The 12,484-nt window shown below is 49.3% G+C and overlaps 1 protein-coding gene across 1 annotated transcript in view; it reads left to right on the top strand.

The window, feature by feature from the left end:
* The window catches only part of SYNJ2BP (synaptojanin 2 binding protein), a 100,090-nt gene that overhangs the window by 82,155 nt on the left and 5,451 nt on the right, over positions 1–12,484 (top strand). The gene's annotated exons all lie outside the window — the stretch shown is intronic.

The raw sequence follows: 12,484 nt of genomic DNA, 5'->3' as shown, positions 1-12,484 counted from the left end.
ATCGCCCCCTGCACCCTGCTCTCTGTCCTCCCCTGCTCTCACTCCGTGCTTCCGGTACCCCTTGTCTGTCCGGTTCTGTGCCACAGGACCCTGCCTCTGTCCCACTCCCTACTCACTGCATATCCATGGCTAAGGTCCCTGCACCTGTACCTGCCCTGCTCACCACTGTCCTCTATCGCTGCACTCCCCCCTGTCCCTTGTTCTGCCCAACATGTCTGCCTTTCTGTCTCTGCTCCCTGTCCCAACCCCTGCACTCTGTCATGGCTCCCGGACACGCTCCCTGTTACTGCACCTTGCCCATGATCCCTGCCCCTTCTCTAACCCTACCCTGCCCTTGCTCCTGTCCTGAGCCCTGTTCACCGTCTCTGGCTCTCCCTCACTCTTTCTTGCCCCCCTCTCTCCCGGTCTACGCCCTAAGTCTGTCGGTGACATCTCGACAATCTTCTCGTCGAACCCTCTGTCTCTCTCCATCCCCACTGTCTCTCCCCAGCCCCTCTCTCTCCTCCTACCCCTACTGTCTCCACCAGGTCCCTTCTCCGTCCTACCTCTCATGGTATCTCTGCACCTCCACTGTCTCTCCCGAGCCCCTCTCGTCTGCTCCTCACTGTCTCTCTCCGCCCCAACTGTCTCTCCCCAGCCCCCCTCTCTCTTGCTCCTCGCGGTCTCTTTCAGTACAGCTGCGCCTCTCCCTCTCTCTCATTCCAGCGCCCCAGTCTCTCCCAAGCACCACTGTCTCCTCCTGCCCCTGTCTGTCCTGCCCCTCACCGTGTCTCTCCAGCGGGGTCCAACTACGAGGGGTCCTTCCTCCTCTCAGCCGGAGGGTTGGACACTGGGACGGTTTCCTTTAAGTATGTTGCGATGTAGCGCATAGCACTCGTCTCCCCAGCCTGATCGGGGTTTTAGGTTCACTCCTCCCCCTTTGTGTTGGCGTGGCGGGGGCCTCCAATTATGAGCCCCTCTCCCCCCTCACCACACCTCCCGGTATATTTTGACTGCCAGAAGAGCTGGCTCTAGTCCGCTGCGGGTAGACAGTTTCTGAGAGGCTCAGCCCCGCACCGGGAGATATCTTTGCGGCCGCCGGGTTTTACTTGGGGGGGTGGGAGGGGGTAAAGCTTGCAAAAGCCTGTGCCGCGGCCTATAGTTGGGGGGGGGAGCTTGCAAAAGCCCGCGCCGCGGCCTATAGGGGGGGGGGAACAATGTCGGTAGAGCACTGGGGGCTGCCCAGGGTCTCTGGGCCTCCGGGTTTGTGCCAAAGCGGCCGCCTGTGCCTCTGATGCATCGCGTTGGGAGGTAGATTTTTCGGCGGTGAGTCCGTGCCCTTAGGGCATGTTCCCTCGACTTGCACACTGCTTCGGCCCTCGTCACCATTCCACTGTTCCTCCCTCTCGCGAGACTTTAGCAAAGGAACGTCATCCTCTTCGGCCCGCCCCACCCCATCTAAGCGCAAGCCAATTGGAGCAGTTGCGGTGGGTGAGGGCGGGCAACAGACACGGAAATAAGCCTGAACAGCGCAAAATAAAATGAATGGGCTAATAAATTGAGCAGCACTCGGCGAGCTACTCACAGGGTCTCGGCGAGCTACCGGTAGCTCGCGATCGACCGGTTGGAGACCCCGGGTCTAAACCTTACCCCCTTCTAATAGTTACGTGAAAAAAAACATTAAGATTCCAACTTGTACTGCCTTATTATAAAAATAAAGTAATGTCCGTACATAAGAGCCAAGATGGAAATAAGTTCTATTATTTTGAAAGTCGGACCATCAACTTATCAAGGGTAACAGGTCGCTACATCAATAGTGGAAAACAAATCGCCACACAAAAAGTGGCTCCCTATAGTACCAAAGTAAAAATGCGATTCCTAGGTCTTACCTCTTATTAGCGCATAGTAACCGGGAACCTCCACTGCTGTCAGTTACCTGGACTAGTTTCCCGCGCTGGATTTTAAACGAAAGAAAAAGGGGCGTGACTACAATACGAGCACCAGGTGTTTACAATGATTGTAAGGAGTCCGTCGTAGTGGCCTAAGTAAACAGTGGCGGCCATATTGTAGGAGTAAAACGGACCATATTACATGCCCTCGCATCAGAATTGATGGGAATAAGCATATGTATACACTATAATGTAATGCTGCAATTTAGGAAAGAAACGTCCCTATATATTATCCAGTTTCACTCCTCTGAGGGAAACCAAACTGTTTTGATTCTCCAATCTATTGTGGGGTATGATGAAATAACCAAGGCATCCCCAATATCACCTCGTATTGCGCGACCTCAATGGTGATACATAGATATAAGAAGCCTTTGGGTTGGGAACAGAGAGATATCTAAGTTCAAGATCCGATAGCAGACCTTCACTATGCCAATATTTGAGTTTCTTGTCAAGGTTAGTTGTCGTTGAATTACATCCCCCCCAGGCAGACCCATTATCTCTGGGATCGGAGGACCAATAGAGAAAATCTCTGAGTTTATTGATATAACTTTGCAACCCATTGTACGGAATATACCATCATTTCTAGAAGATACTAAGGATCTTCTATGCAAATTAGAAGACTTTGAATGGGTACCAACTTTCAGATTAGTAATATTAGACGTATGCGCTTTATATACTAGCATACCATTGGAAAAGGGAATGGATGCCCTCACTTATTTCCTATCAAAGAGGGACGCCACACTCTATGACCATACTACTATGATTATTGATCTGACCTGATTTGCCCTAAATAATAACTTTTTCAAACATATGGATGATTGGTACCAACAACACTCGGGAGTGGCTATGGGGGCTAAGTTCTCCCCTTCTTTTGCGAACCTCTATATGGGGTTCTTTGAAGAACATCATATTTGGAAGAAAGGTCCCCCAACGTTAACTGAACATATTGTTTACTTGGGTCGATTTATCGATGATGTTTTTATGATCTGGGCAGGAGGAGATAATTTACTGAATGACCTTATGACCTACCTAAACCAAAATGAATACAATCTTACATTCACCTTTGAATCTAGCACCAACAGCATCTCCTTCTTGGATGTCACGCTATTCATATCTGACAATAGAATTGAGTCTAAACTGTACAGAAAGAGCACATCTTGCAACTCTATCCTTCATGCGAGTAGTGCTCACCCGGCCTCGCAAATTGGAGCTATCCCCTACGGAGAAATGACCAGATTGCGACGCAACTGTAGCACTGAGGATGACTTTATAACAGAGATAGATATTTTGAAAAAAAGATTTTTGACAAGAGGCTATGACAACAAAATATTGGAAACGGCACACAAAAAAATGCAGAAAATTTCCAGGGAATCCACTCTTAGTTCTTCCTCATGTGGTTAGTTAACATCTTTAACTGACAACAACAAGGTCTCGGTGTGCTCCGTATTGAGACCAGATTTCAACGGCTTGCCATCTACTGCCAACACCTCTTCAGGGTTCTCACGGGGCATCCTATTTATCGCCAGACTCCATACCAAACCTCTGTCATTGAAATTCCCCGTTGCCCCAGAGTCCAACATGACCAACACCTGATGAAAATGGTGGTTACACTCAAGACTCGGGGAGTACGATGTGTGACTCTGTGTCTTTCAATGCAGTGGTTGATAACAATGGACTTTTCTTGACCTTGTACTGCGTCACTTTCTGCTCCATTCCCCCAGGTCTTCTCCACTTCGGGTCTTATGACTGCTGCAGCCACCTTCGTATACTTGGACCAGGCATCTGATGACTTTAGTTTAGAGGGGCATTCTGTCAGTCACGTAGTGCCTTTTTTCCACAGTACATGCACAATCCCTGCACTCTCCGACTCTCTCTCTCTCTCTCTCTTCTCTAGTTAACAGAGCTCTAATAGCTCCTATTTCCATGTATCCAACCCCTGTTTCATTGCTTAATAGAGCTCTACGAGGAATTTTATCGCCCATAATAGGCTCTTTCCACTCTTTTTCTCTCACTGTTCAGTCTCAATGTCAGATTAATCAGATCAGTATAGTTGACAGGCTGGGGGTCATTTTGTGCCAACACAGCCTTCATGTCATCCTGCAAACCCTGATAAAAAAGAGACATCCTCTTCTCCTCCGGCCAGGCGGCTTCTGCCACCAACCGGTTAAAGGAAGTAAGATTAGTTATCAAATCCTCCCTTGCTTCAGATCTCTACATCTCACACAGGATCATCATCCCTAACCAAAGGAACTGCTCAATTAGCAGCATCACCCACTAAATATAAAATTGCAAATGCTACCCTAGAATGGTTGTTTGGGAAGGATGCAGGTTTGTCTAAATCAGAAACGCTTGTTTTTTTTCTGAGGGTCCCTTGCATACCTTTCTGGATTAGCCAATGGGATGGGTGGTGGAACCGTGACCTTTATTTGCAAAGTATGAGCTAATACATCAAAAGGGTTCCTAGTTAACTTGTCCACTTTCTCTCTTAATGCTGCGGTTTCCTCTTTGGAAGATGCCAGTTCCTGTTGAATCAACACTAAGGCCTGAATGACATCTTCCATTGACGCCATCTTATTGATACGCCTGGATCGGGAAGAGTATGATTTCGTGGGTTCGTAATTCAGTCAGGAATCTCTTACTCAGAGATTAAAACTCCACAGGATCCAGGTGAAGCAATAAAGGAGCCACCTCCTGACATCCTGAACTCTGAATATAAGCACAGAGTATTAGGGCGATCAGGCGAGGGAAGGATGGGGGAAGGAACAGTGGGGAAAAGGAATCTGTAACACAAAGAACAATACCATAAATTAATTACCACATGGAAGACTACTCTCATAGATTCTCGCTAGTTATAACGAACCTTGCTCTGTTAATAATTTTTTCCATTCTTAAGACAACTGGATATTTCTCTCTTCACAAACCAATTATTTACAAGGCATAAGGCAACAATTAGACTCGGCAAGAAACACACTGTTCCTACATAATATGTCTCTATTCAACCCCATACATACCAGGTCCTTCTCACTCTGAAGATAATGTGAAGACGTCCAATCCAAAAATAAAGGAAAATAAAAGCAGATAATCTGGTATATTAGAAGATATTATACAGTCCGTTCTCAAGAGCAAAGTCATAAGCAACATAAAGAGGAATGAAGACTTTCTCTGGAAGGCACACTGTCATGCAACACTGAAACGGTAATGCATGGTTGTGACTCACCACCACATTCCGTTCTTGACATCCATAAAGTTCACAGGGCTGTAAACGCAGACACAGTGATGCGTGGTTGAACACACCACTACATTGCGCTCTGGACATCCAATATTAATGAAGTACACCGAACTGTTTACTCACCACTGCATTCCGCTCTGAAATATCCAAATACTTTAATGAGCCAAATGAAGCAACAGCCGAATATACAAGCGGCGGGTCCACAGGGAAAAGACAGCTGTTCACCCACGGAGTCACTTGCCATGGACAACGGGTAACAGAAACAAGAACCGGAATCCTGGTTCCTTACTCACCCGAACATTGTCTCCCTTCAATAATCCTTTGGAAGTCCAAGAACTTGCGCTTTACCAAGCACGAGCACGTAGAACACACGCAGCGTCTTCCAGCAGCCGCAATTCTCCCTCAGCCGGGGGATAACAACCGGAAAAGATAATTATGCACACCTGCGTGCGTGCGTCATCTGGCATAAAAGGCCTCTCATGCAGCAAACAGCCTCATGGGATGTCTAGTCCAGACCCAAGGCAAATACGATAGGCGCAACCACCGACCTACTTCCTGAGAAAGTCAACCAGTAGGCTCTCTCCACTGGGTGCCTTACCACTGAACAGGGCCATGACTGCCTTCTAAATATCCACTACTGTAATTGGTAATAAAGGTGTTCCCATAGAGGGCCTTCCAGCCATGCCAATGCCACACAGTCAAGGTTCAAGGAAGTCTCCGCAGCTTTCCAATTACCCCGCACAGAGTATAAGCTTTTCTATTAGGTCCCGAAGATCAGCAGATTCTCAGCAGGATCAGTGGTAAGAGCCCCATCAGCTCCACACATGGCTCTAACACTTTCATGGGAGCGAGCACTTCCGGCAACACAAGCCAAGGTCTTCCCTTGTTGATCGCCTTCCCCGAATTGTTGCACCCCAGTTTTTCACCCCAGATATAGTATCTTCCTCGCCGCTTCTTCCCGGAACTCGCTGAGCTTCTCCTGTAGCTTCACCCAGGGTGCCCCGTCGGCTGTAAACTCATACTGGTTCTCAAGACTACAAAGCTCCACCTCCAGATGATACAGTCAACCCCTTATAGATTTAATGATCCCAGCCCCCTTTGCAATACATATGCCCCTTAGGTAAGCTTTAAAAGCCTCCCAAAGGGGTTCCACCTCATCCAACTGTCTTTTCATTTAGCTGAAAGTATTCCGCAATAGCTTCGCTAATTTCAGCATGGAAATCAGAGTCCTGCAGTTCACTACATCTCAAACGCCAACGAATAAATTCCGGATGGGGAGTTAGCTAGTTAGTACCAGCCCGACAGGTGAGTGGTCTGACAGTGTATGTGGGAGTATTTCTGCAGCGCGGAACATGGGACATGGTGAGCGGGACAGGAGCCAGAAGTCCAGGCGGGATGATCAACCATGCACCTGTGAGCTGCACGTGTTATCCCGATCTCAGATGCAGTATCCACCAGGTGTCTACAATGTTGCAAAGCTACAATATTTGCTCACGGGCTAGGCTTACCTTTGAGCTAGGATGGGGATTCTCTGAAGTCATATCTTGTGGCAAGGAAAAAGTTGTCCTAATCATTGGCCAGTCCCTGTGCTTGGTGCAAAGGTCGATGATCTTGTCAAAGAACTCCGGTGAGTCCACATTGGGCTTTATACGTTCACCAGTAGAAGAGGGTGACTTTCCAATCTTGCCAGTCTACCCACCGCATCTGACTGTGAAGTCAAGAAGCCTCCTAACCAGCACAACCACCCTGAGCCCATAAGTGGAGTATGAGGAGAAGTACTTGTGCTTCCTCCAGGCAAAGGCAAGAGTCTATGTGTGAGCAATGATTCTCCAGCCGCAGGGCCACATGGTTTCATGCCTGTCTAAGTAGGCTAGGACTTGTGCTTTAGACGAACAGTTCAGCCCTGTACATTTCATGTAATGAAAGTCACTATGAAATAGGATTAGTGAGGAACTAATGTGTGCTGGGGTTTACTACAAAATCGAAACTCCTAACACGGAGCATCACAGAAATTCAGAGAATGGTATCCCTGTAGTGCGGCATACAATTGGTCAAAATAGATGCTTAACATACTTAAAAAAGTAAATACTCCCAGGTCTCCTCCCCATCCCCCCCAATACCACCCCAAATGTCGCCGAATACCCACCCAAGATCAAACCTAAGCAAACGGGGAACCATGCTAGATGCAAGCCCGCCCTTGTGTGCTCCACGGTTGGGGAACCAAGGAGCACCCCCTGATCCTCCAGCACGGGCAAAATGGGCATCTCATCACTTAGTAACTAGTACCAATCAACTCTTGTTATATAACGTAGCATGCAGCCCCAGCGTCCAGCTACGTCATAGTAACTCTAACAATCTCATTGCATCAGTATTTGAGGAAGGAAAGCAACCCAGAAACTATCACCTGATGATATGTGGTTGGGAACAAGATCCAGTGCAAGGAGAGTCCGGCATTGTCTCACGCCACAGATACAGCTGTCCGCTTGTCAGTTCCGGGTGTCACAGGGTCCTCTGCAGCGGGCAGATGATGCTCATTAAAGTTCAAGACCTGCTCTGGTTGCTAGAAGAAATGAATCTTTCCTTTGTGTTCCATTCGAAGCTTGGCCGGGTACATCGTAGAGCACCTAAGCCCCCTAGCTCGCCGTTTTTAGGTTTCGCCTCGTCGAAAGCTGGGCGCAGGCGAAATCTAATGTTAGAACAGTGTGGCCTTCGTTCCGCCTCTCTCTTCCATTGGCTAGCTCCATATACGGAGGCTAGCCATTGGAAGAGAGAACTGTCCGTCATTTCCCGAGGCGATTGGTGGGCGTTCTGCTGATTCTTTCCCTCTCCGCAACGTCATGAAGACGTGGCCACTGTGGGCGTGTACATTTTTTTTTTTTTTTTACACCGATGTTTGTGTTCATTGTTAGACTTGTCCCTGTCCCGCTGGCTGTTTCCTGACCACCCTCATGCTGTCCGTGTGCCTGCCCGCCCCCTCCCACTGTCCGTGTGCCCGTTAACCCGCCCCCCTCCCGCTGTCCGTTCACCCGCCCCCTCCCTCTGTCCGTGAGCCCGTTACCCCGCCCCCCGCTGTCCGTGTGAACGCCCCCCCTCCCGCTGTCCGTGTGATATTTTAGTAAACGGTTTCTAGGAGACGATATTCATGTCAGTTGATATTCTGACAATGTATTCTAGTCCTACCATGCCTGTGTGTCTAAGCACTAACTTTTAGGCGCATGCTTGGTTGTGCTCTGTTTATGCCGGAATCTTGCTCCCGCTGTCTGTGTGCCCGTTAACCCGCCCCTCCCGCTGTCTGTGTGCCCGCCCTCCCTCCCGCTGTCTGTGTGCCCGCCCTCCCTCCCGCTGTCTGTGTGCCCGCCCTCCCTCCCGCTGTCTGTGTGCCCACCCTCCCTCCTGCTGTCTGTGTGCCCGCCCTCCCTCCCGCTGTCTGTGTGCCCGTTAACCCGCCCCCTCCCGCTGTCTGTGTGCCTGCCCCCCCTCCCGCTGTCTGTGTGCCTGCCCCCCCTCCCGCTGTCTGTGTGCCTGCCCTCCCTCCCGCTGTCTGTGTGCCTGCCCCCCCTCCCGCTGTCTGTGTGCCTGCCCCCCCTCCCGCTGTCTGTGTGCCTGCCCCCCCTCCCGCTGTCTGTGTGCCTGCCCCCCCTCGCGCTGTCTGTGTGCCCGCCCCCCTCCCGCTGTCTGTGTGCCCGCCCGCCCCCCCTCCCGCTGTCTGTGTGCCCGCCCCCCTCCCGCTGTCCGTGTGCCCGTCCCCCCTCCCGCTGTCCGTGTGGGCCCATCTGTGCAATGTTGCGTTAATGTGCAATAGTTGTCTCCACCTTTAACTTTAGGATGTTCTGAAAGTCGCGAGTGTGGGAGATGCGAGTTTCTAGAAACACACAATAGCCATCCATGAGGACCATGTGGGATCTGTTGGCATATGTTAAAGGTTCGGTCTAATGAATTCCCTTGTTTGTTTATGTGTGGTGATGGAGAACGCTATTGTCAGCGCAGTGGTAACTATTGGAATATCTGTGCTTTGTTGAGAGCGCACAAAGTACTGTCTCAGTTCCACTGTTGGAAGTTAAAAGAACAGCGAGAAAGATCTCTTGCCTGTTTTTTAGGCAACGGATATAAGGAACTCCACCATTCATTTAGTGCAAGGGCTTAATGTACAGCTTACTCTTTTTGCTATCAGCCTTATCAGTTGATTTTTTTTAATTTTTTACTGTGGTCCAAGACTTCAGCCTCATGGGATTTCATCCAATAAAATCTTGCAGAAGTTCGGAAGAGAAGCCCATGCATGCAGTTTCTCCTTAAAAAGAAGCAGCTTTTAGCACAAGCTCGGAACAGCTGCAGCATCCCTCCCCCACTGAGTTGAAAATACAACTGGAGCCAGCCCATGGAACAAGTTGAGCACGGCAGTCCTTTGTGGTACAGGCGTTTGCTCACCGCCCGACTGCATCAGACAGCGGGCCTAGAGTAAGCTTTCTCGGGAACACTCACCAGAAGAATTGCATCTTGCTTCACATAGCCCGCATTCTTAATCACGATCATCATTATGCACAAATTAATTTTCTTTGAAATGGAGTGCAGGCTTTTGAGCAGGGAAACTGCACGTGAAGTGTCCCAATCACTGCATCAAACCACTGTTCGGTTGCACTAATTGATTACAGCGCTGCCAAAAAAAAACTTAAAACACACAAAACAACGGCAACATTTTCAACATAAGATGACAAGATGGCTAGCCTTGTTGCTATCAAAGTTCCAGGTGTCCTCCGTGCATTCCTTTAAGTGCGTTGAATAACGCACACGACTCCCACTGTAGTGACGCGCTATGATGGTGTGCACAAACCGCCACTGACAGGGCGCCCTCTCAGAACGCTGAGGCGGCGATTATTCACGCACGGGCCCTGCTCTTAATGTCCGTCATCATTTTCCTACTGCCACTGCTCCTACTCCCTTTGCCGTCACTCCCAGAGCAAGGTGAGACTTTTCATTAAAAATTGGTCAAAAGGCCGGGGGGGATCTCTGAAAGATGCCTACAATATAGCACTGCAGTAGTCTAACCTTAAAATAAACGTGCACAACTGAATTCCATGTAGTGAATTTATGTATCTCATGCAGTGTAGCAAGTTCTCAGTGCTAAGCGTTTCAGCTGTCAATGTCTGAAATGTCATTATTTTTAGCTTCCTGTAATTTTGCCATTTAATATGAGGTTACAGGAGGGAGCACTAGCTTCTTGGACTTTCTTGTTGCTCAAATGGCTGTAATTTCTGATATTTTGAAGTTTCCCTCGTCCTCATTGCATGATTTTTGTTCGTGAGAAAGTGTCACTCCTAGTCGCTGATATGTCACTCATAAATTCGCTGAAATTATGAAAATGTCACACATGGCAATCTGAGACCTTGGCAGCTATCCGTGTCATTATTTTTAGCTTCCTGTAATTTTGCCATTTAATATGAGGTTACAGGAGGGAGCACTAGCTTCTTGGAGTTTCTTGTTGCTCAAATGGCTGTAATTTCTGATATTTTGAAGTTTCCCTCGTCTTCATTGCATGATTTTTGTTCGTGAGTAATTGCTGTCTGCTGAGCTCGTCCGTAGGGTACAATAGGTCTCACATTTGCGAGAGATTAAGCTAATGGCAATGTAAATGACAATGCCATTTATTTATCTGTTTTCAAAACCAACACGTAAATACAAATTTTGTCATTTAAAATGCCAATAGCTCTAACTTTTCCAAAGGCGAAACCATTGCATTGTAAATGCCTGTTTAAACCTCTGTGAAAGTGCGCTGTAACTCCAGGACCGAATTTGTGATTTCCCGATATAAGGACATTAATGAGTTCGCAAAGTGAAGTTCAGGGAGGGGGGGAGTGGGGGGGGGGGGGGGGGGGCACTGTCGAGCCTTAGGACAAGTTCCCTATAATTGAGGAGCCTTGCAATTATAGGCCAAGGAGGTTGACCAGATTTTGGGACCTAGCGAGCCATGTGCTCTTTCAACAATAAAAGGGGTAGAAAAATTGGAGCATCCAAATAGTAAAACCAAGAGCTCCTCTATAAGAAAGGCCATGTTGCCAGCAGTAGCAGACTTGGGTATGCCCAGGATACGTACATTTTTTGTCCATGTGCCCCCCCACCTGATCTGTGTTCCGGGCATGGAATGTTTTCAGTTTATGCTGCAACTGCGTCGGGCCCCCCTCTGTGTGATGCTGCGAGTCTTCTACATCCGAAATCCGATCTTCAGCCTGGGTGTGCCTGGACTCGCGTCAATCTCTCTGCTCCTGAAACCCATCAAGCCGCTCCTACCTGTTTTCACATCCTGCAGGGCCTGGGCGATAGGATCCGCCTGGGCCCCAGATGCGGGGCAAAGGCTTCTTCAGGTCTTGGCACAGTTGTATGTTTTTTTTATCAAATGGCAGCCTAGAATTTCGGCGGTCACCTTTGCCAATAAGGAGGCCCACTCTCCCCACGTGTGGCGTCGCCAAGAGGGCAATCCCTCCTGGGACTACTCACGGTTCAGTACACCACGACAGACCGCACTTAGTGCAACACCACCTCCAGGCGCAGCTATGACAGCATAGTAGTGCTTCTTAGGCTCTGGTACGCAGCAAGCCAAGACAATCAAGGCCGAGTGGATCTGCGCCCTGGGTAGGGGTCACTGGAGTTGCCCCAGGGCCACACTTCCCCGGGGCTCGAAGTGGCATGATCAACGGAGCCAGTGCCCTGATGGCAAAAGAGCCATGACTGGCCCACCTCAAAGCTGTGTCTTCACCTAGGAGTATTCAATTGATGAGCAGTAGCCCCACACCACTCAGCAAACGCAGCCGCAATATCATAGCTCAAGGCCTGAAGACCCAAGCAGGCCACTACCTGAGTCCTGGGCTTAACGCCCTGTTACACCAGTTCAGGGGCTTGTAGGCCACACTGTGGTGGGAGGCGCTGGGCCGCCTGACAGTACAGCTGGCCACACTGCCCCCCACCAACCGCCAATGACCACGCGCCCACAAGAGCGCTACGGTCCACTCCCACTCCGAGCGTCCTAGGGTAGCCTAAGTCCCCACTGCAGACCTATGTCCTCTCTGATCGATGCGCCACTGCAGCCAGGCCGCACACTGATATGGTCCAATCAAGCTGCCCTCGCATCCTTCAGAGATCCACTTCAGCAACTGCTGGAAGCAAGAGTTCCCAGCAATAAGAGGGAGTTACATTTTGTGCCAGTAGAGCAGATTTAAGAGTACTGAAGCAGCTTTTGTTCCGGTAGGTCACTGTGGATCTTGAACTCTTAGGCCATCTTGGAAGCCGACTCTCTTGCACCTCCCCTCATATTTTCTTTTTGATGCTACATATAACT

The sequence above is a fragment of the Lissotriton vulgaris genome, chromosome 9 (assembly GCF_964263255.1).
Source record: "Lissotriton vulgaris chromosome 9, aLisVul1.2, whole genome shotgun sequence".
Taxonomy (NCBI): Eukaryota; Metazoa; Chordata; class Amphibia; order Caudata; family Salamandridae; genus Lissotriton; species Lissotriton vulgaris.
Note: the sequence above shows the minus strand (reverse complement) of the source record. Positions and strands in the feature narration are given on the sequence as shown.